The sequence below is a fragment of the Bombina bombina genome, chromosome 2 (genome assembly GCF_027579735.1).
Source record: "Bombina bombina isolate aBomBom1 chromosome 2, aBomBom1.pri, whole genome shotgun sequence".
NCBI classification, from domain to species: domain Eukaryota; kingdom Metazoa; phylum Chordata; class Amphibia; order Anura; family Bombinatoridae; genus Bombina; species Bombina bombina.
In genome coordinates this window covers 358157949-358181084 of record NC_069500.1, presented here as the reverse complement: position 1 = coordinate 358181084, position 23136 = coordinate 358157949, and positions in this window count along the sequence as shown.

Genomic DNA, 23136 nt, shown 5'->3' with positions numbered 1-23136 from the left:
AAATTTACAAGCTATATAAAAAAACGCTACTGCGCCTTTAAGAAACATAAAAATGTGACACAGTTGAATTAACAATGAACCAAATATGTTAAAACAACCAAATTTTAACAGAAAATGTATAAAGTTAGCAGAGGATTGCACCCACCAGCAAAAGGATGATTAACCCCTTAATACCCAAAACGGATAACAGTTGAAATAATAAACGTTTTTATCACAGTCAAACACACTGTCACAGGTCTGCTGTGACCGATTACCTCCCTCAAAACTAGTTTTGGAGACCCCTGGGCTCTGTAGAGACGTCCTGGATCATGGAGGAAGAAATAGGAAGACTGACTAAATTTTTACTGCGCAATAAAGCGCTAAAATAGGCCCCTCCCACTCATATTACAACAGTGGGGAAGCTCAGTAAACTGTTTTTATGCAGAAAAAAAACGACAGCCATGTGGTAAAAATCATGCCCATAAAGTTTTATCACCAAGTACCTCAGAAAAAACGATTAACATGCCAGTAAACGTTTAAAAATTGAAAATTATGAAGTGTTATTAATAAGCCTGCTGCTAGTCGCTTTCACTGCAGTGCAGGCTCAAATATTACTTTAATATTGACAGTATTTTCTTAGTGAAATTCCATTCCCCAGAAATACCTCAGAGAATACATACATACATATCAGCCTGATACCAGTCGCTACTACTGCATTTAAGGCTGCACTTACATTACATCGGTATTAGCAGTATTTTCTCAGTCAATTCTATTCCTTAGAAAATAATTTACTGCACATACCTCCTTGCAGGTGGGCCCTGCATGCTATCCCCTGTTCTGAAGTTACCTCACTCCTCAGAATGGCCGAGAACAGCAAGTGGATCTTAGTTACGACCGCTAAGATCATAGAAAACTCAGGCAGATTCTTCTTCTAATGCTGCCTGAGAACAAACAACACACTCCGGTGCCGTTTAAAATAAACTTTTGATTGAAGAAATAAAAACTAAGTTTAACACACCACAGTCCTCTCACACGTCCTATCTTTAGTTAGGTGCAAGAGAATGACTGGATATGACGTAGAGGGGAGGAGCTATATAGCAGCTCTGCTTGGGTGATCCTCTTGCACTTCCTGTTAGGGAGGAGTTATAATCCCATAAGTAATGGATGACCCGTGGACTGACTACACTTAACAGGAGAAAAATCCATATTTCTTTTTTTCTAAGATAATCAATTATTTGGTTCATAATTGGATTCAATTCTTAACTGTTACTCTGGGCTTCAAGATTGAGTTCTAAGACTAAAACTTTAAGCTTATATTAGTTTGGTTGTTCTTATTAAGGAACAAATTCCTGAATTCTTTCCCAAGTAACATGTCTTTAATTGGAAATTTTTTAGTTCAAAATCAGCTCCCTAAATTTGCATGTATGTGCCGTATTCCAGCTTGACTGGTAAGGGGCAGGTTAAGACTTTTTTGAGATTTGTTTGGTTCTATTCAGTCCAAATTTCTTAGATTTTGGGTACAGAATAAAATTCAGAGTAAAACCGTCTGTGAGAAGTCTTTTCTCTCTCTATCATATTCCAGCTATTCCAGTAAGGCTAACTTTCCTTAAGTGTGTTTCAGTCCTATATATTTTGGGTAATGTTGAAGTGCGGCTGATCACCCGTTGGGGCTCAAGCGCTGCTCAGACCTGGAATCTTCTGGGGTATTTCTTCCAGTTTCATTTTTAGGAACTGGGTTTTGGGGTTTTATTCAAAACTTTTCATTGTTCCAAAGATAGAAAATCTTTTTGTTATATAAATGTACCATCTTTTAGATTGGTATTTATATGGTCTATTTTGCCTTTTTTGGTCAGTGATAGCATTATTTGTTTTCATTAGATACAATAGATGCATATCTTCATTTTCTGTTTTCATTCAGATTATTTTCTGAGGCTGCGGAATCTCATAATTCAACTTTGTTTTTTCAGGACATAGTTAGAGGATCTTTTTTTCAAAAGCTCTCGATTCCTCACACAAGGGTCACCTTTTTTAGGTTTCCAGATAGTTTGTGTCACTGTCTTTGTCTCTAACAGACAAGTGACAATTTTATTGAGTTCCGTCTGTCGGTACCTTCAGTCTCTATTATTTCCTTCAGTTGCTATATTTGCATGGAAGTTTTAGGTCTTATGGCTGCAGCATTGGATTCAATTCCCTTTGCTCATTTTCATAGAAAACCGTTCCAGTTTTTATGCTGAATAATGGTGCAGGGATTCTAGGATTTCACTTTTTAAATCTTCAAATCCTAATGTTTAACTATCTTTGATTTGGTGGTTAAGATTACCATCATTTAGTTCTACAGGTCTCTTCGTTTCTTTCAACCTGGACCATGATTTCTACAGATGCAAGTCTTTTAGGTTGGGAGGCTGTCTGAGGATCTCTGTCAGCACAAGGGGTTTGGAAATCTCAGGAGGAGAGATTACCATTTGATATTTTGGAACTCCGTGCATTCTCAGAGTTCTTCAGTTGGTTTCTTTTTGAAGAAGAGACGTTTGTTTTTCAGACAATGTCACAACTGTGGTGTATGTCAATCATCAGGGTGGGACTATCAGTCCTTAGGCTGTGACAGAAGTATCTCTGATATTTGCTTGGGCTAAATCCAACTCCTATCTAAATTCTGTGGTCTTTTTCCCAGGTATAGACATTTGGGAAGCGGATTATCTCTGTTAATCAAGCTTTACATCCGGGAGAATGGTCTCTTCTACCCAGATATGTTTTTCAATTTTTCAGATGTGAGGGTTTCCAGAAATAGATCTGTTTGCATCTCATCTGAATAAAGAACTTCCCAGGGGCCTATTCAGGTCCGGGGATCCTCAGGCGGAAGTAGTGTATGCATTGACACTTCCTTGGAATTTTCATTCTGCCTATATCTTTCCGCCTCTAGTTCTTCTTCCAAAAGTGATTTCCAAATTTTTAATGGAGCATTTGTTTGTATTGCTTGGTGGCTCCAGCATGGCCTCACAGGTTTTGGTATGCGGATCTCATTCGGATGACCAGTTGCCAACCTTGGACACTTCCGTTAAGACCAGACCTTCTTTCTCAAGGCCCATTTTTCCTTCAGGATCTCAAATCATTAAATATGAAGGTATGAAGATTGAACGCTTGATTCTTAGTCATAGAGGTTTCTCTGACTCATTGATTAATACTATGTTTCAGGCTCGTAAATCTGTCTCTAGAAAGATTTATTATCGAGTTTGGAAGACTTACATTTCTTAGTGTTTTTCTCATAAATTCTCTTGGCATTCTTTTAGAATTTCTAGAATTTTACAATTTCTTCAGGTTGGTTTGGATAAGGGTTTGTCTGCAAGTGCTTTGAAAGGACAAATCTCTACTCTTTCTGTTCTTTTTTCACAGAAAGATTGCCAATCATCCTGATATTGTTTTGTACAGGCTTTGTTTTGTATCAAGCCTGTCATTAAGTCAAACTCTCCTCCTTAGAGTCTCAATTTGGTGCTGAGGGCTTTACAGTCTCCTCCGTTTGAACCTATGCATTCTCTGGACATTAAATTACTTTCTTGTTAAGTATTGTTCCTTTTGGCTCTCTCTTCTGCTGGAAGAATTTCTGAGTTATCTGCTCTTTCTTGTGAATTTCCTTTTCTGATTTTTCATCAGGATAAGGCAGTGTTACTTCCTGATATTCATCTTTTTGTTCAGGCTTTGGTTCGTATCAAACCTGTCATTAAGCCAATTTCTCCTCCTTGGAGTCTTAATTTGGTTCTGAAGGCTTTACAGGCTTTTCTATTTGTGCATATGCTTGCTCTGGACATTAATTACTTTCATGGAAGTATTGTTCTTTTTAGACATCTCTTCAGTTAGAACTGTTTTAAATTATCTGTTCTTTCTTGTGAATCTCCTTTTTCTGATTTTTTCATCAGGATAAGGTGCTTTTTGCTGTCCTCATTGCAATTCTTACCTAAAGTTGTAAATTCTAACAACATTAGGGAGGAATTATTGTTTTCCTAAGACTTCTTTGGCAAGATTCTTACATTCTTAGGATTTCAAAACTCTTACCATATCCAGTGTTGAAGCTATTCAGATTTCAGACAGACTTCTAGTCTATTTGTTATCTTTTCTGGTTTTAGGAAGATCAAAAGGCTTCTGCCATTTATTTGGCATCTTGGTTAAACTTTTGATTCATCATGCTTATTTGGAGTCGGGTGGATTCCCGCCTCAGAGGATTACGGCTCATTCTACTAGGTAAGTTTCTACTTCCTGGGCTTTTTAAGAATGAAGCTTCTGTTGATCAGATTTGCAAAGCAATGACTTGGTCTTCTTTGCATACTTTTACTATATTCTACCATTTTGATGTTTTCTCTTCTTTAGAAGCAGTTTTGGTAGAATGCTACTTCAGGCAGCTGTTTCAGTTTGATTCTTCTGCTTAGAATTTCAGTTTTTTTCCATTATAAAAATTGAAACTTTTTGATTTGGGTAGTGGATTAATTTTTCAGCGGAATTGGCCGTCTTTATTTTATCCCTCCCTCTCTAGTGACTCTTGCGTGGAAGTTCCACATCTTGGGTATCTGCTATCCCATACGTCACTAGCTCATGGAAATTACATGAAAGAAAACATAATTTATGTAAGAACTTACCTGATAAATTCATTTCTTTCATATTAGCAAGAGTCCATGAGGCCCACCCTTTTTTGTGGTGGTTATGATTTTTTTGTATAAAGCGCAATTATTCCAATTCCTTATTTTTTGATGCTTTCGCTCCTTATCACCCCACTTCTTGGCTATTCGTTAAACTGAATTGTGGGTGTGGTGAGGGGTGTATTTATAGGCATTTTAAGGTTTGGGAAACTTTGCCCCTCCTAGTAGGAATGTATATCCCATACGTCACTAGCTCATGGACTCTTGCTAATATGAAAGAAATGAATTTATCAGGTAAGTTATTACATAAATTATGTTATTATACCACACTATGTGCGCTATTATTGGCTCCCTTCATCGCCACTGGGTGTGCAAGCATTGCATGTTTCTGTGACTGCTACAGCACACTCATATTTGAGAGTTTAGAATATATAGTGCACCCCTTTCATGATTCAGGTTGCTAAAGAGATTTTGACACCACCCATCTCAGTTTTTTCTTTTTTTAATATGACATCAAAGAAATCTAATATCCCTGAAAAGTCACTTAAAGCACCCCAACTCCAATGGTCCAAAATGAATGCCTATTTTAAGGACTTAACGCATCACTTCTAGAAGACTCAGCCTTACCCTCCTCACAGGAGGGCCCTCCTGATCAGGAAGATAATGCTCCTGCCATCCGTGCCGATTTAATAGATTTACCCTTTAAGGAGGACTTGGTCACGTTTTTTCAACAAGTTAGCCATTTCATTTAAGAAGGCCTCACTGAGTTGGAGAAAAAAAAAAAAAAAAAGAAAAAAGAAAAGGGGACGTGGCTTAACTGGGTGACAGGGTTGAGCCCTTAGAGGAACATGCAGAGTCTCAAATTCGGAAACTGATGATCTTACTCACAAACTGCTTGCATAGGAATCAAAAAACAAAATTATGCTCATCTGATAATTTCATTTTCTTCTGATGTAAAGAGTCCACAGCTGCATTCATTACTTTTGGGAATTAAGAACCTGGCCACCAGGAGGAGGCAAATACACCCCAGCCAAAGGCTTAAATACTCCTCCCACTCCCCTCATCCCCCAGTCATTCTGCAGAGGAAAAAGGAACAGTAGAAGAAATATCAGGGTGAAAGGTGCCAGAAGAATAATAAGGATGCCCCACATAAAATTATGGGTGGGGAGCTGTGGACTCTTTCCATCAGAAGAAAAGGAAATTATCAGGTAAGCATAATTTATGTTTTTCTTCTTAAATGGAAAGAGTCCACAGCTGCATTCATTACTTATGGGAAAACAAAATACAAGCTATAGAGGATACTGAATGCCAAGACGGGAGGGTACAATAGGCAGCCCATACTGAGGGCACCAGGCCTGAACCTTTACCCAATAAAAAAAAAAAACCTGCTTCGTCCGAAGCTGATAAAAATGTTTTAACCCCTTAATGACCACAGCACTTTTCCATTTTCTGTCCGTTTGGGACCAAGGCTATATTACATTTCTGCGGTGTTTGTGTTTAGCTGTAATTTTCCCTCTTACTCATTTACTGTACCCACACATATTATATACCGTTTTTCTCGCCATTAAATGGACTTTAAGATACCATTTTTATCATATCTTCTATTTTATAAAAAAAATATTTCTAGTAAATTATGAGGGGGGGGGGGGAAGAGAATGGAAAAAAAACCCACACTTTTCTAACTTTGACCCCCAAAATCTGTTAAACAGACAAACGAAGGGTGGTGTGAGTGCTAGTCAGAGAAAAGGTTTTTGTGCTTAAATCCCTATGTGGTCTGATAAAATCTCCAATTACAGACTGTTAGACAAAGAGGTGAGAAATGGTGTGGGATAAGCGCTCAAGCAAAAAAGAGCCAACCAGATTATTATATAGATAAAATGAAATAACAAGAGGACCCAATGATACTAAAAAAGAATTTATATAACAATTTAGATGAATAACTTGTTAACACATACAAAATATGTTAGTATATACACAATTACAAAAGATGCCGGCATCAAAAACAGTAAAACATACTGATCATATTAAAAAACAGGAAAAACGGCCGATATAAAATTTATAAAAAATTCCCTGATTGTACCGTAAAAATATATATGAACAAACTTGATAAAGGTAAAAGGCTCTTAGCACAGTAAACTTAACTCGGCTAAATGTTACCAGTGTTTTGATTAAACAATGAGATGTTTGGTCACAGTATTAGGTGGAGGCGTCTGATCTGTTCAGCCGTTAGGAGTAACTGAGTGATGGATCGTGAGGTGTGACGTCACGTCACCTGACCATTCTATTTCCTCCAATCTCTGTAGTATGTTTAGACACAGCGACTTTTAAAAATGTATCCAATTTTCTAGTTGTATCAAAGTGTAGTTGATTATGTAATAGTTAGTAGCAATACTTGCGAATGTCCAGTGTCCAATAATCTGTCCAGATTTTTTAGCAGGTTTGTTTTATCAGCAGCTCTGGATCCTATGAAATGTTAATCCGTCTTGTTTTATATCCGTTCTGGAACGTGAAACTTGTCTTTTTGAAGAAGCTCCTAAGCACTTAGTTGTTATCCCCACTTTTTGTGTTTAATAGTGCTATGGTGGGAGCAAAAAAGAAACAAAGGGGCACACAGGAATTATTCATACATCGATCTCAGTGTTGAATCAAGGAGATAGAAATGAACCTGTTTTTTGTGCCAATAGAACAATTCAGCAGTTCAATAGCCTTAGTGGATAATTGGTTACACACAGGAATTATTCATATGTCTTCTCTCTATATTTATCATAGAGATAGAGATGAACCTGTGGATTGTAACACTATCAATAATAGATTCTCAAATAACAGGAGTAAGCAAATCTACGCGTTTCGGCAGTGTTAGCTGCCTTTATCAAGATGCTTACTACATAAAGTTACTGCCTTTTTATAGGGAGTGTATAATTAATGACAGGTGTTGTCAGAGGATAGTCTAAATTAACCATTCATTGTTTTTAAGGTAAATGTTTTGAGGTTAAGTACATAGATAAATGAGGTGCATTAGATAAGTGTTTAAGTTTTTGAAAACAATATTCCATCTAATTTAACCCATTGGGTATTTTTGGAGTGAATGCCATTAAAGTTAAATACATAAATAAAACATGGTATATTAAATTGATGTTTAAATTTAAATTCAAAAAAACAATCCATCGTTTCATGTTCAATGTCATGTGAACTATAAGTGAGAATGTGAAAATAAGCATGAAGTTATAGTTGCCTATATCTCAGATTTGCACTACAAGAATTTTATTACAATTTTGGTTTTACCTAAAAAAGATTTATATATATGGATATACATTGCTCCAACAGTTTTTTTCATTTTATTATAATAATAATAATCTTGCAAAGTTGTAATATCAGGTTGTTCTCTCGTTGTGGTAAGCGCTCAAGTGTATAAAAAACCAACTACCTATATACTAGAGAGTGAGGGGGAGATATAATATAAAATAATAATGTGATGTGTATATCTCCCCCTCACTCTCTAGTATATAGGTAGTTGGTTTTTTATACACTTGAGCGCTTACCACAACGAGAGAACAACCTGATATTACAACTTTGCAAGATTATTATTATAATAAAATGAAAAAAACTGTTGGAGCAATGTATATCCATATATATAAATCTTTTTTAGGTAAAACCAAAATTGTAATAAAATTCTTCTAGTGCAATTCTGAGATATAGGCAACTATAACTTCATGCTTATTTTCACATTCTCACTTATAGTTCACATGACATTGAACATGAAACGATGGATTGTTTTTTGAATTTAAATTTAAACATCAATTTAATATACCATGTTTTATTTATGTATTTAACTTTAATGGCATTCACTCCAAAAATACCCAATGGGTTAAATTAGATGGAATATTGTTTTCAAAAACTTAAACACTTATCTAATGCACCTCATTTATCTATGTACTTAACCTCAAAACATTTACCTTAAAAACAATGAATGGTTAATTTAGACTATCCTCTGACAACACCTGTCATTAATTATACACTCCCTATAAAAAGGCAGTAACTTTATGTAGTAAGCATCTTGATAAAGGCAGCTAACACTGCCGAAACGCGTAGATTTGCTTACTCCTGTTATTTGAGAATCTATTATTGATAGTGTTACAATCCACAGGTTCATCTCTATCTCTATGATAAATATAGAGAGAAGACATATGAATAATTCCTGTGTGTAACCAATTATCCACTAAGGCTATTGAACTGCTGAATTGTTCTATTGGCACAAAAAACAGGTTCATTTCTATCTCCTTGATTCAACACTGAGATCGATGTATGAATAATTCCTGTGTGCCCCTTTGTTTCTTTTTTGCTCCCACCATAGCACTATTAAACACAAAAAGTGGGGATAACAACTAAGTGCTTAGGAGCTTCTTCAAAAAGACAAGTTTCACGTTCCAGAACGGATATAAAACAAGACGGATTAACATTTCATAGGATCCAGAGCTGCTGATAAAACAAACCTGCTAAAAAATCTGGACAGATTATTGGACACTGGACATTCGCAAGTATTGCTACTAACTATTACATAATCAACTACACTTTGATACAACTAGAAAATTGGATACATTTTTAAAAGTCGCTGTGTCTAAACATACTACAGAGATTGGAGGAAATAGAATGGTCAGGTGACGTGACGTCACACCTCACGATCCATCACTCACAGTTACTCCTAACGGCTGAACAGATCAGACGCCTCCACCTAATACTGTGACCAAACATCTCATTGTTTAATCAAAACACTGGTAACATTTAGCCGAGTTAAGTTTACTGTGCTAAGAGCCTTTTACCTTTATCAAGTTTGTTCATATATATTTTTACGGTACAATCAGGGAATTTTATATAAATTTGATATCGGCCGTTTTTTCCTGTTTTTTAATATGATCAGTATGTTTTACTGTTTTTGATGCCGGCATCTTTTGTAATTGTGTATATACTAACATATTTTGTATGTGTTAACAAGTTATTCATCTAAATTGTTATATAAATTCTTTTTTAGTATCATTGGGTCCTCTTGTTATTTCATTTTATCTATATAATAATCTGGTTGGCTCTTTTTTGCTTGAGCGCTTATCCCACACCATTTCTCACCCCAAAATCTGTTACACATCTACAACCACCAAAATAACACCCATGCTAAATAGTTTGTAAATTTTGTCCTGAGTTTAGAAATACCCAATGTTAACATGTTCTTTGCAAGTTATAGGGCAATAAATACAAGTAGCACTTTGCTATTTCCAAACCATTTTTTCCCCAAAATTAGCGCTAGTTACATTGGAACACATCTTTTTTAGGAATCCCTGAATATCCCTTGACATGCATGCATATTATATACATAAACACACACACACACACACACATAAACACACACACATATTGTTCTGAGTATAGGCCGCTCCTGATTATAAGCCGCACCCTTAAAGTTTGGTACCATTTTAAAGAAACTACATTTTTCAGCCCCCCCATCTCCCCCACACACAGACCCCTCTTAATCTCTTAGCCTCCCTCCCTGACCGATCAGTTTCCTTACCCTCCCCCCTCACACACACACCATAACCTTCACAGGCTGCCTCCTCTTAACCCACTCAGCCTCCTTCCCTCATACAGTGCCCACTACTCCCCCACTATTAAACTATCTACCTTATACAAGCCTCCCCTCATTCCTCCTCACTCTCTTAGCCCCCTTCTTCACACAACCTTCTTACTAGTAGTAGGTACAGTACGGAAGTTAGATAACTTTAAGATCAATTTTTAGTGTACCTTAATCCTGACTGTCACGCTGCCTCCTGTGTCACAGCAGCTCCTCCCACTCCCATCCTGAGCACATCGACGTGGGCCACGTTGTTGCTGGGGGGATATACAGTGTCAGACATCTGCTTCTGTGACACCGTGCAGTGGATCTCTGTTGGGATGTTCTGGTGGTACCCTCCGGGTTGTGCTCATTGCAGGTTGGTTGGGCAGAAGGTTGCTTTTTCCTGCTCCTTTGAATAGGGGATCGTCCTTGGTGCCCATCTTGTCTGGGAGTGTTGTGTGCGGGAGCTTCGGTTGTCAGAATTTCCAGGAAGGCAAGTGTGTGTGACCAAACCCTCCTTGTAATGAGAACAGCGCTTCCGCCCAACCCCTGATCCGGACACAGACCATTCAATGTAACATCCCGAGTATATGATTTAAATACTTGCATTAGGGGAAAAAAGTGAGGCCTATATTCGGAACAATATCTAGGCCCATTTTGGTATATTTCATGCCACCATTTCACCGCCAAATGCGATCAAATAAAGAAAATCATTCACTTTTTCATAAACTTTAGGTTTCTCACTGAAATAATTTACAAACAGCTTGTAAATTGGTAATTAGAAGGCCGCTAAATGCCACTGCGCACCACAAGTGTATTATGCCCAGCAGTTAAGGGGTTAATCAGGAAGCATGTAGGGAGCTTCTAGGGTTAATTTTAACTTTAGTGTAGTAGACAACCCCAAGTATTGATCTAGGCCCATTTTGGTATATTTCATGCCACCATTTCACCGCCAAATGCGATCAAATAATGAAAATTGTTCACTTTTTCACAAACTTTAGGTTTCTCACTTAAATAATTTACAAACAGCTTGTGCAATTATGGCACAATTGGTTGTAAATTTGTCTCTGGGATCCCCTTTGTTCAGAAATAGCAGACATATATGGCTTTGGCGTTGCTTTTTGGTAATTAGAAGGCCACTAAATGCCGCTGTGCATCACACGTGTATTATGTCTAGCAGTGAAGGGGTTAATTAGGGAGCTTGTAGGGTTAGTTTTAGTGTAGAGATCAGCCTCCCACCTGACACATCACACCCCCTGATCCCTCCCAAACCGCTCTATTCCCTCCCCCACCCCACAATTGTCTCCGCCATCTTAAGTACTGGCAGAAAGTCTGCCAGTACTAAAATAAAAGGTTTTTTTTATTTAAATTTTTTTAATTTTATTATTCTGCTGTGTAGGAACCCCCCTTAACCCCCAGCCAGCTCTCTAACCCTCCCCCTCTACCTTCCTTGGGAGCCATCTTGGGTACTGGCATTTGTCTGCCAGTACCCAGTTTACAAAATTATTTATTTTTCTTTAAGATTTTTCTGTAGTGTAGCTTCCCTCCCCCTTCCCAGATCCCTTAGGTATTTTCTATAGCAATTCCCTCCCCCCTCTATCCCACTTTGTATCAAAACATTTTTCCGTAGTGTAGCGGTTCCCACCCACTCCGTGCTCGCCCCCGGAGACCCCGACCCCCTCTTGATGCTAACTCCCATTGATGGCCGTCCACCCACCAATTGCGGCCATCGATGTCCGATGTAGAGAGGGCCACAGAGTGGCGCTCTCTGCATCGGATGGCTAAGAAACGTTATTGTAGGAAAGGTCCCCTTATACAAAAGAGAACACCTCCAAGTGTGAGCCCAGCTCACAGAGACCCAATGGGCCCAAACAGGGAAAAAAAAAAAAAAAAAAAAAAAAAAAAAAGGAGGCCACGCCTATACGAAGCGAAACCTGGGATAAGACCGGGCACAGATACAGAACAGACGGGTCTCTAACATCCTGCAAGCACGGAATGGAACTGAAGAGGCAAAGTCCTCCCAGCGTCTGAACCTAGAATACCAAAGTATTCGGCCTTGAAAAAGTGTATAATAGACCCAGGCGAAAAAAAACCCAAGTTTGAAAACAGAGTCCATAACAGGACGACACATATGGTACTTGTGAGGAAGAAGAAGCAGTCAAGCAAGAAACAGACCGCAAAAGCAACCCCCCCGGACAGTGGGCACACTCCAGGCAATCTAAGCCGCCGGACCTACACACAGCTCCCTAAGAAGGGGGAACACAAAAACCTCAAATCGAGGCCCCCCGAGAAGGAGAGTACACCCTCAGAACCCAAAAGAAGAGTAACCCCTCTTCTGAAATCAATAGAGCAAGTTGAAGGAAAATCTATCTCCTAGCAGACTGAGCTAACCGGATAGACTCAACAAAGCTCACACATCCAGAGGAGACTGCGACCTGAACGCAGCACCTAAGACTGCTCAGCCATCCTGACCTGCAGACCCACACCCAGCTGGACCAACCCAGCCTCAGGGATCCCAAACAGGGGAACAGAAGAATCACGAAACTGGTACAGGAACAAGCGTAAGGATATCACAGCCACAGAGCAAAAGTACAACCCAACTCTGAAACAGACAAGTCCATAGACCCAAAGATCTATCAAAATAAAGGCCCAAAAAGTCTGACTTGGAGCCACCAAGCCCCCGGAGGAACCAATCCCACTTTTCGACCTCCCATCCAGGAGAAGCCCTAAGAGACAACTCCATCTCCATAGGGAGGAGAATATCCATAAAGAAAAGGGATGAGGCTGGATGGGCAACTGCCATCAAGGCCCAAAGCCACCGGCTAATGGAAAAATAAATCCAACACAAATGTCCTAGAAAAGGAAACCCCTACAAGTAGCTTGTCAAGCAGAGGCAAAGCCAACCCATTCGTCTGCAGAGCAGGGAATCCGCAGGTACAAGGGCAAGCTGACCAGGGGAATGCAACCTTAAGGCGCACCAGAAATTGAACATCCAGCGCCAGTAGCTGGGTATGAACCAACAACCCTTGGGGCGCATGCCACACAGCGAACCACAAGATGACATGGGCTACTCTGTTACAAAGAGTAATAAATACTCTGAAAACCTGGCCAACCATGACCAGGTCAGGTAGATGGAGCAAGGACTACGTGGAACACCCCGACCAATCCAGAGATCAAAGATTCCAAAACAACCCAGGACTGGGTCAGGAAAAAAGCCAAGCGAAGCCTCAGCAACCGGAAGTCTCAGGGAGAAAAACAGGTCTGGGCACCTAATAGTTCAGGCAAAGCTTACCCTAGAACTAAACACCCCAACTGGACAAAAAGCCAGACACAAGGGACATGGATGCACATCCAGAGAATCCAGATAGCGAGAAGAACTTTGGATAGGGGTGGTTTCTTCGGTCAGGGTTTTAAAGTCCAAGGCTAGAAGTCAAAGAGACTTCTCAAAGCCTCAGGACAATCAAGGGATACCTTGAGGTGAAAAAAAAAAATCCTTCTAGCAGGGCTAGTCTCCCCATCACCTCCACACAAGCAGAGGACACAGGGAAAAGAAAGGGACTAAGCCTTCCCAGCTCTGGGAAACCCGGAGCTAAACAAAGTCCCCAAAGGAATCAACCATCATCCGGAACACAGATCCCTAAAAGGAGATCCAACTCACCCGGAGACAATGGAAGAAGACCCAAATGTCTCATAACTCAGACAGACCGTACACGTCAAAGAGTAAGAGCTGCATCTAGATACACTATAAACAGCTTATGCGTACACCTGCAAGGTGTCAAGAGCTGCAACCGGTTTTAAACTGTAAACCTTCCGCATTCTAGACAGCTATTGCACAAGCTGTTGGATCAAGCCCAAAAGGACAAATCCAGAGCCCTAAAACTGAAGGCCAAACCGCACAAACTGCGGTAAAGGGGCGCTGAGCCCTCCAACCCTCCACCGCATGGTGGAGGAAAAACTCTAGGTTCTGATGATATCAGATAGAATGACACAGCGGAAAACTCCCCTGCCCGGTCCTCTATGACTGAACACTATAAGGACTGAAACAATCCTTCCCGCCTCATGGACCCACTGGTCCTCTCGAATGCTTAGAAGAACATGCAAACCAATGATAATCTGTGCCCTCGCCGCTTCTACCGAACCAGCCGAGCAGAAAAGCGCTACGTGTCTGAACAGCCACAAGACCGAACAAGCCTGACAGGACCAGTCTGCACTAAGGGTCCTAATCGGCGAGCTGCATAAATTCTCCCTCATAGGGAAAAAAACAAAACAAAAAATTTTTAACATAGGACTAACGTGTCCAAAACAACTTCCAAAGAAGTAAAAAAAAAAAAAAAAAAGTATCAATCCCAGAAGGTTCGCAAAGGAAACAAAAACCAAATAAAATACAACCCATCGCATACATATAAAATAGAAGGTAACCCGGAGGTTAACGCCCAAAAGGACACAGGCCTACTCACAGGACCAGCCAACAAAGCCCTCTCTCTCAAAAACTGGGAAAGATCTCATTTAAATGACAAATAGAAGATTACCTCATCCCCACATGAATAATGAGGTGCACCATTCGAATTAGACTGAAAATCCCTGTATCTGGTAACGATAGGGTCATTCAATAACTTGTCTGAGCAATATGCGAAGGCGCGCAATCCTGTAACGAAAGGCACAACCCTCAGGTACAGTTACACCCACGGGGAACTGTAGAGGCCCTCCCCAAGGCGGAAGGCCCGGGACAAAAAGGCACGAGTACATTCTCGAATAAACATCTGGACTTTGCAGACGAACAATCGCCAACATTATGTGGAAGCGAAAACGTGCTGCAACCTCCGGGGGGGGGGGGGGGGGGGGACACCTCCCTGCATAAAGGAATCATAAACTGGGTTACCCGCATGTGTAGAAGTATGAATTGGTAGGGAACTCGCCTCTCGGAGGACAGGACCCCCAGAGGCGGATGTCTTAGCTGTTCCTTGATTCCCCGAGCAAGAAGGCGCTCTCATATGGCATACGGAACAAAACTGGTTGACATGTGTCAACAAGGCCAATCTGGATTTGTCACCGGACACAGAATCTGAAATCAAAATAGTCTCAGTATCAGAGTCCTCCTTAACTGAACCTGAAATTAGCACAGTCTCAGCATCAGAATCCTCCATAACTGGATAGAGGAGATGAGGATATATATACTAAAGTAATCAAACAAAAACAGCACCTGACACCCACAATGGCTGGGGCACTCACCACCTCTTATGACCAGACCCCTGCGGACTAGAATATTTCCTTCTCCACACGGTCAGGAATCCGGAAATGGAAAACAGAACCACGCCCGAACACAAGGTGAACCGTACAGTCCAAAAAAGCACGCCTAACCAAAAGGCCAATTCACTTACAAAGGCCTCAATGTTCCAAACCACGAGCCCATAAACATTCACACATAACCAGGTTGAATCACATAAACATGATTATAAACCCCCCTGTTCAATAACCCCCATTCAGGAGATATTAACCCTCAATTCCAAGATACTAACAGACTCACCGAGACCCGCAAGGTGGTAGCCTTTCGGGAAAACATTCACATTACAGTACATTCAGAAATAAAGTAAAATTAAACGATCTTACCTGAATCTACGCCGTGGAACAGGAGCAAGGACTTTCAAGTGTGACGGATAGTAGCATTGCCTCCGCCATGGACTGGAGAGAAGAAAGAAGGCAGCAGAGCGAAGTTAGACAACGTTGATTGCTTGAAGAGCTGTTAACATGAGTCGGGATGATTTCGCAGAAAGACTCTCCCTGCATCTCCGGACTCAAACTTTCATCCAACCCCCTCACTGAGAGACTGACAGGACTACTTAAAACTCCTGTCCCATGCCGAAGAGTACTACCCTCCATAAAAAGACAAAAAACAAAAATAAAAAAATTCTGACACTTCTCTACCAACCTCCTGGGACGAAAGGCAAAGAATGACTGGGGGATGAGGGGAGTGGGAGGAGTATTTAAGCATTTGGCTGGGGTGTCTTTGCCTCCTCCTGGTGGCCAGGTTTTTAATTTCCAAAAGTAATGAATGCAGCTGTGGACTCTATCCATTTAAGAAGAAAATCATCTATTTACAGTGCCGTTTGAAGATTCTGTTGCCTGCCTCTTATGCATCCCTACTTCTGATAAGAGGAATCTCTGAAACAAATCACAGCAGAGAAACTCAACACCTTTCTTCAAAACCTGTGCTTACAAAACCGCAGTTAAAAAGGGACACTGAACCCAAATTATTATTTTTTTACGATTCAGATAGAGCATGACCGTTTAAGCAACTTTTTCATTTACTCCCATTATCAATTTTTCTTCATTCTCTTGCTATCTTAATTTTAAAAGCAGGAATGTAAATCTTAGCGAGCCCATTTTAGGTTCAGCACCATGGATAGCGCTTGCATATTGGAGGCTTACATTTACCCACCAATAAGCAAGCTTAATCCAGGTTCTCAACCAAAAAATGGGCCGGCTATACATCACATTCCTGCTTTTTAAATAAAGATAGCAAGAGAACAAAGAAAAATGTGATAATAGGAGTAAATTAGAAACTTGCTTAAAATTTCATGCTCTATCTGAATCATAAAAGAAAAAAAAATGGGTTCAGTGTCCCTTTAACCCTTTGGGCTCGATTTATCAAGCTCCTACGGCTGCAAGTTCTCACAAGAAATTGCTCGCCGTGATTTATCAAGCAGCTCGTCACCAGACTGCTGCTTCCCTAAGCTCTTCGCCACCTCTAAGGTGGCAAATTTCAATCTCCTCGGTCGAGTCCGACGAGGAGATTGATAGCTCCTGCCCGCATGTGATTGGCTGTGCGCAGGCAGGGGGCGGGATTGCACGCGAGCGCAAAATTGCACTTGTGTGCAATGTTGATTACCTGTGGGTAATTTCGCCCCGCCACAGGCGAGCTGAGGCGTACAGGGGCGCATATACTTGACCCTGTACGCCTCAGCTTTGATAAATCTAGCCCTTTGAGTGCGAAGCACTTTCCCACCTGGGTGCTAAGGTTTTTTTAAAGGGTTTTTTTATTTTAAATTTTTAAAAAGGAAATTTACACTTACCTGATAAATTGATTTCTTCTACGATACGACGAGTCCACGGATTTCATCCTTACTTGTGGGATATTATCCTCCTGCTAACAGGAAGTGGCAAAGAGCACCACAGCAGAGCTGTATATATAGCTCCTCCCTTCCCCTCCACCCCCAGTCATTCGACCAAAGGTTTTAGGAAGAGAAAGGAAAAGCTAAAAAGGTGCAGAGGTGACGGAAGTTGTTAAATAAAAAAAATATAGTCGGTCTTAAAATGACAGGGAGGGCCGTGGATTCATCTTAACGTAGAATAAATAAATTTATCAGGTAAGCATAAATTTCCTTTTCTTCTACAAGATAATAGTCCACGGATTTCATCCTTACTTGTGGGATACAATACCAAAGCTACAGGACACGGATGAAACGGGAGGGACAAGACAGAGACCTAAACGGAAGGCACCACTGCTTGAAGAACTTTTCTCCCAAAAACAGCCTCAGAAGAAGCAAAAGTATCAAATTTGGAAAAAGTGTGAAGGGATGACCAAGTCGCAGCCTTACAAATCTGTTCAACAGAAGCATCGTTTTTAAAGGCCCATGTGGAAGCCACAGCCCTAGTAGAAGGAGCCGTAATTCTTTCAGGAGGCTGCTGTCCAGCAGTCTCATATGCCAGGCGGATGATACGACAGCCAAAAAGAAAGGAGGTAGCCATAGCTTTTTCTGACCCCTATGCTTTCCAGAATAAACAATGAATAATGAAGATGATTGACGGAAATCCTTAGTCGCCTGTAAGTAAAACTTCAAGGCACGGACCACGTCCAGGTTATGTAACAGATGCTCCTTCTTAGAAGAAGGATTAGGACACAAGGAAGGAACAACAATTTCCTGATTAATATTCTTATTAGAAACAACCTTAGGAAGAAATCCAGGTTTGGTATGTAAAACCACCTTATCAGAATGAAATATAAGATAAGGCGAATCACATTGCAACGCTGAAAGCTCAGAAACTCTTCGAGCAGAAGAAATAGCAACTAAAAACAAAACTTTCCAAGATAATTTAATATCTATGGAATGCATGGGTTCAAACGAAACCCCTTGAAGAATTCGAAGAACTAAATTCAAACTCCAGGGAGGAGTAATTGGTCTAAATACAGGCTTAATTCTGGTTAGAGCCTGACAAAAAGACTGAACATCTGGCACATCTGCCAAACGTTTGTGAAGCAAAATTGACAAAGCAGAAATGTGTCCCTTTAAGGAACTTGCTGATAACCCTTTCTCCAATCCTTCTTGGAGAAAAGACAGTATCCTGGGAATCCTAACTTTACTCCATGAGTAACCCTTGGATTCACACCAAGAAAGATATTTACACAATATCTTATGATAGATTTTTCTAGTGACAGGCTTTCGAGACTGTATCAAAGTATCAATGACCGAATCAGAGAATCCTCGCTTAGATAGAATCAAGCGTTCAATCTCCAAGCAGTCAGCTGCAGAGAATTTAGATTTGGATGTTGGAAAGGACATTGAATGAGAAGGCCCTGTCTCAAAGGAAGTTTCAACGGTGGCAGAGAGGACATGTCCACTAGATCTGCATACCAAGTCCTGCGTGGCCACGCAGGCGCTATCAGGATTACTGAAGCTCTCTCCTGTTTGATTTGAGCAATCACGCGTGGAAGCAGAGGAAATGGTGGAAACACATAAGCTAGGCTGAACGACCAAGGCACTGCCAAGGCATTTATCAGTTCGGCCTGGGGATCCCTTGACCTGGACCGTAACGTGGAAGCTTGGCATTCTGATGAGACGCCATCAGATCCAGTTCCGGTCTGCCCCATTGGCGAATCAATGAGGCAAACACCTCCGGATGGAGTTCCCACTCCCCCCTCCGGATGGAGTTCCCACTCCCCCGGATGAAAAGTCTGACGACTTAGAAAATCTGCTTCCCAGTTTTATACTCCTGGGACTCCGCCCATCAGATTATCTTTGATACTTCTGTAATCGCTAAGGAACTCCTTGTTACCCCCGGATGATGGATATAAGCCACAGTCGTGATGTTGTCCGACTGGAATCTGATGAATTTGGCCGAAGCCAACTGAGGCCATGCCTGAAGCGCATTGAATATTGCTCTCAGTTCCAGAATATTGATTGGAAGTAGAGACTCCACCTGAGTACAAACACCCTGAACCTTCAGGGAATTCCAGACTGCACCCCAGAAGACTGGCGTCTGTTGTCACTATCACCCACGAGGGACAGATGATCCGGCAACAACCACCAAAGAAGAGAGGCTCTGGTCTCTTGATCCAGATTTATCTGAGGAGATAAATTTGCATAGTCCCCATTCCACCGTCCAAGCATGCACAGCTGCAGCGGTCTGAGATGAATGCGGGCAAACGGAATAATGTCCATTGCCGCTACCATTAATCCAATGACCTCCATACACTGAGCCACTGATGGCCAAGGAATGGACTGAAGTGTTTGGCAAGTATTAATTATCTTTGTTTTTCTGATCTCCGTCAGAAATATTTTCATGTCTATCGAGTCTATCAGAGTCCCCAAGAAGGGAACCCTTGTCCGTGGAACTAATGAACTCTTTACTATGTTCACCTTCCAACCGTGAGTTCTCAGGAAAGACAATACTATGTCCGTGTGAGATTTTGTCAAATGATAAGTTGACGCCTTAATCAGAATATCGTCCAGATAAGGCGCCACTGCTATACCCTGCGGTCTGAGAACTGCTAGAAGAGACCCTAGAACCTTTGTGAAGATTCTGGGTGCTGTGGCCAATCCGAAGGGAAGAGCCACGAACTGATAATGTTTGTCCAGGAAGGTAAACCTTAGGAACTGATGACGATCCTTGTGAATAGGGATATAAAAAAGGTATGCATCCTTCAAGTCCACGGCAGTCATATTGACCCTCCTAGATCATTGGTAAGATTGTTTGTATAGTCTCCATCTTGAATGATGGAACTCTGAGAAACTTGTTTAGACACTTGAGATCAAAAATGGGTCTGGAAGTTCCCTCTTTTTTGGGAACCACGAAAAGATTTGAGTAAAACCCCTGCCCCTGTTCCAGTTTTGTAACGGGACAAATTACTCCCATGGTAGAGAGGTCTTTTACACAGCGTAAGAACGCCTCTCTTTTTATCTGGTCTACAGATAATCGTGAAAGATGAAATCTCCCTCTTGTGAGAAAATCCTTGAATTCCAGTTGACACCCATGGGTCACGATTTCCAGTGCCCAAGGATCCTGAACGTCTCTTGCCCAAGCCTGGGCAAAGAAAGAAAGTCTGCCCCCTACTAGATCCGGTCCCGGATTGGGGGCCGCCCCTTCATGCTGTCTATGTAGCAGCAGCGGGCTTCTTGGATTGTTTACCTTTATTCCAAGCTTGGTTGGGTCTCCAGACTGACTTGGATAGAGCAAAGTTCCCTTCCTGCTTTGTGGAGGAAGAAGCAGAGGGTCCTCCTTTAAAGTTTTGAAAAGAACGAAAATTATTTTGTTTACCCCTCATTTTAACAGACTTATCCTGAGGTAGGGCATGGCCTTTACCTCCAGTAATGTCAGAAATGATTTCCTTCAATTCAGGCCTGATTAGGGTCTTACCTTTAAAAGGAATAGCTAAAAGCTTAGATTTTGACGACATCAGCAGACCAAGATTTGAGCCATAATGCCTTACGCGCTAAAATGGCAAAACCTGCATTTTTCGCTGCTAGTTTAGCAATTTGAAAAACGGCATCAGTAATAAAAGAATTAGCTAGCTTGAGAGGCTTAATTCTATCCAAAATGTCATCTAATGGAGTCTCAACCTTCAGAGACTCTTCTAGAGCCTCAAACCAAAAAGCTGCTGCAGTTGTAACTGGAACAATGCAAGCCTTAGGTTGTAAAAGAAAACCCTGATTAATAAATAATTTCTTTAGAAGACCTTCTAACTTTCTATCCATAGGGTCTTTGAAAGCACAACTGTCCTCAATAGGTATAGTTGTACGCTTAGCCAGGGTAGAAATAGCTCCCTCCACCTTAGGGACTGTTTGCCAAGAACCCCTAGGAGGGGGAGAGAACGGTATACCTTGTCTATCCCATTCCTTTTTTACAATTTCCGAAATTCTTTTAGGAACTGGAAAAACATCAGTGTAAGTAGGCACCTCTAGATATTAGTCCATCTTACACAATTTCTCTGGTGGTATCACAATCATCCAGAGTCGCTAAAACCTCCCGAAGTAACATGCAGAGGTGTTCAAGCTTAAATTTAAAAGGACATCACGTCCGAAACTGAGATAACACATTTGCTGAATCTGAAAGTTCTCCCTCAGACAGCAATTCCCTGACCCCCAAGTCAGAGCACTGTGAGGGTACATCGGAAATAGCTAATAAAGCATCAGAGGATTCAGTATTCACATTAATTCACATTAATACCTGACCTACTGCGTTTACCCTGCAACACTGGTAATTTAGATAATACCTCTGTAAGGGTAGTTGACATAACTGCAGCCATCTCCTGCAGAGTAAAAGAATTAGACGCACTAGAGGTACTTGGCGTCGCTTGTGTGGGCGTTAAAGGTTGTGACACTTGGGGAGAATTGGATGGCATATCCTGATTCTCTTCAGACTGAGAATCATCCTTAGGCACACTTTCTTCACCTAAAATATGCTTTTTACAATGTAAGGCCCTTTCAGTACAAGAGGTACACAATGTAAGAGGGGGTTCCACAATGGCTTCCAAACACATAGAGCAATGAGTTTCCTCAATGTCAGACATGTTGAACGGACTAGTAATAACCACAGTAGTTGTTAAACACGTTATTTATTGAATTAAACAATTTTTTAGAAAAACTTGTACTGCGCCAGTAATAAAAAAATTGCACAATTTTAATAAACTGCCTAAAAAAACCCCAGAATTTATGCTTACCTGATAAATTACTTTCTCTTACGGTGTATCCAGGCCACGGATTCATCCTTACTTGTGGGATATTCTCATTCCCTACAGGAAGTGGCAAAGAGAGCACACAGCAGAGCTGTCCATATAGCTCCCCCTCAGGCTCCGCCCCCCCAGTCATTCGACCGACGGTTAGGAGAAAAAGGAGAAACCATAGGGTGCAGTGGTGACTGTAGTTTAATCTAAAAAAATTAAACCTGACTTAATTTCCAGGGCGGGCCGTGGACTGGATACACCGTAAGAGAAAGTAATTTATCAGGTAAGCATAAATTCTGTTTTCTCTTACAAGGTGTATCCTGTCCACGGATTCATCCTTACTTGTGGGATACCAATACCAAAGCTTTAGGACACGGATGAAGGGAGGGAACAAGTCGGGTAACCTAAACGGAAGGCACCACTGCTTGCAAAACCTCTCTATCCCAAAAATAGCCTCCGAAGAAGCAAAAGTATCGAATTTGTAAAATTTGGCAAAAGTATGCAGTGAAGACCAAGTCGCTGCCTTATTCTTGAAAGCCCATGTGGAAGCCACAGCTCTGGTGGAATGAGCTGTAATTCGTTCAGGAGGCTGCTGTCCAGCAGTCTCATAAGCCAATCGGATGATGCTTTTCAGCCAAAAGGAAAGAGAGGTAGCAGACGCTTTCTGACCTCTCCTCTTACCAGAATAAACAACAAACAAGGACGATGTTTGTCTGAAATCTTTAGTTGCTTTTAAATAGAATTTCAAAGCACGAACCACATCAAGATTGTGTAATAGTCGTTCCTTCTTAGAAACTGGATTAGGACACAGAGAAGGAACAATGATTTCCTGGTTAATATTCTTATTAGAAACAACTTTCGGAAGGAAACCAGGTTTGGCACGCAAAACAAACTTATCTGCATGGAACACCAGATAGGGTGAATTGCACTGCAAAGCAGACAATTCTGAGACTAGAGCAGAAGAAATAGTTACCAAAAACAAAACTTTCCAAGAT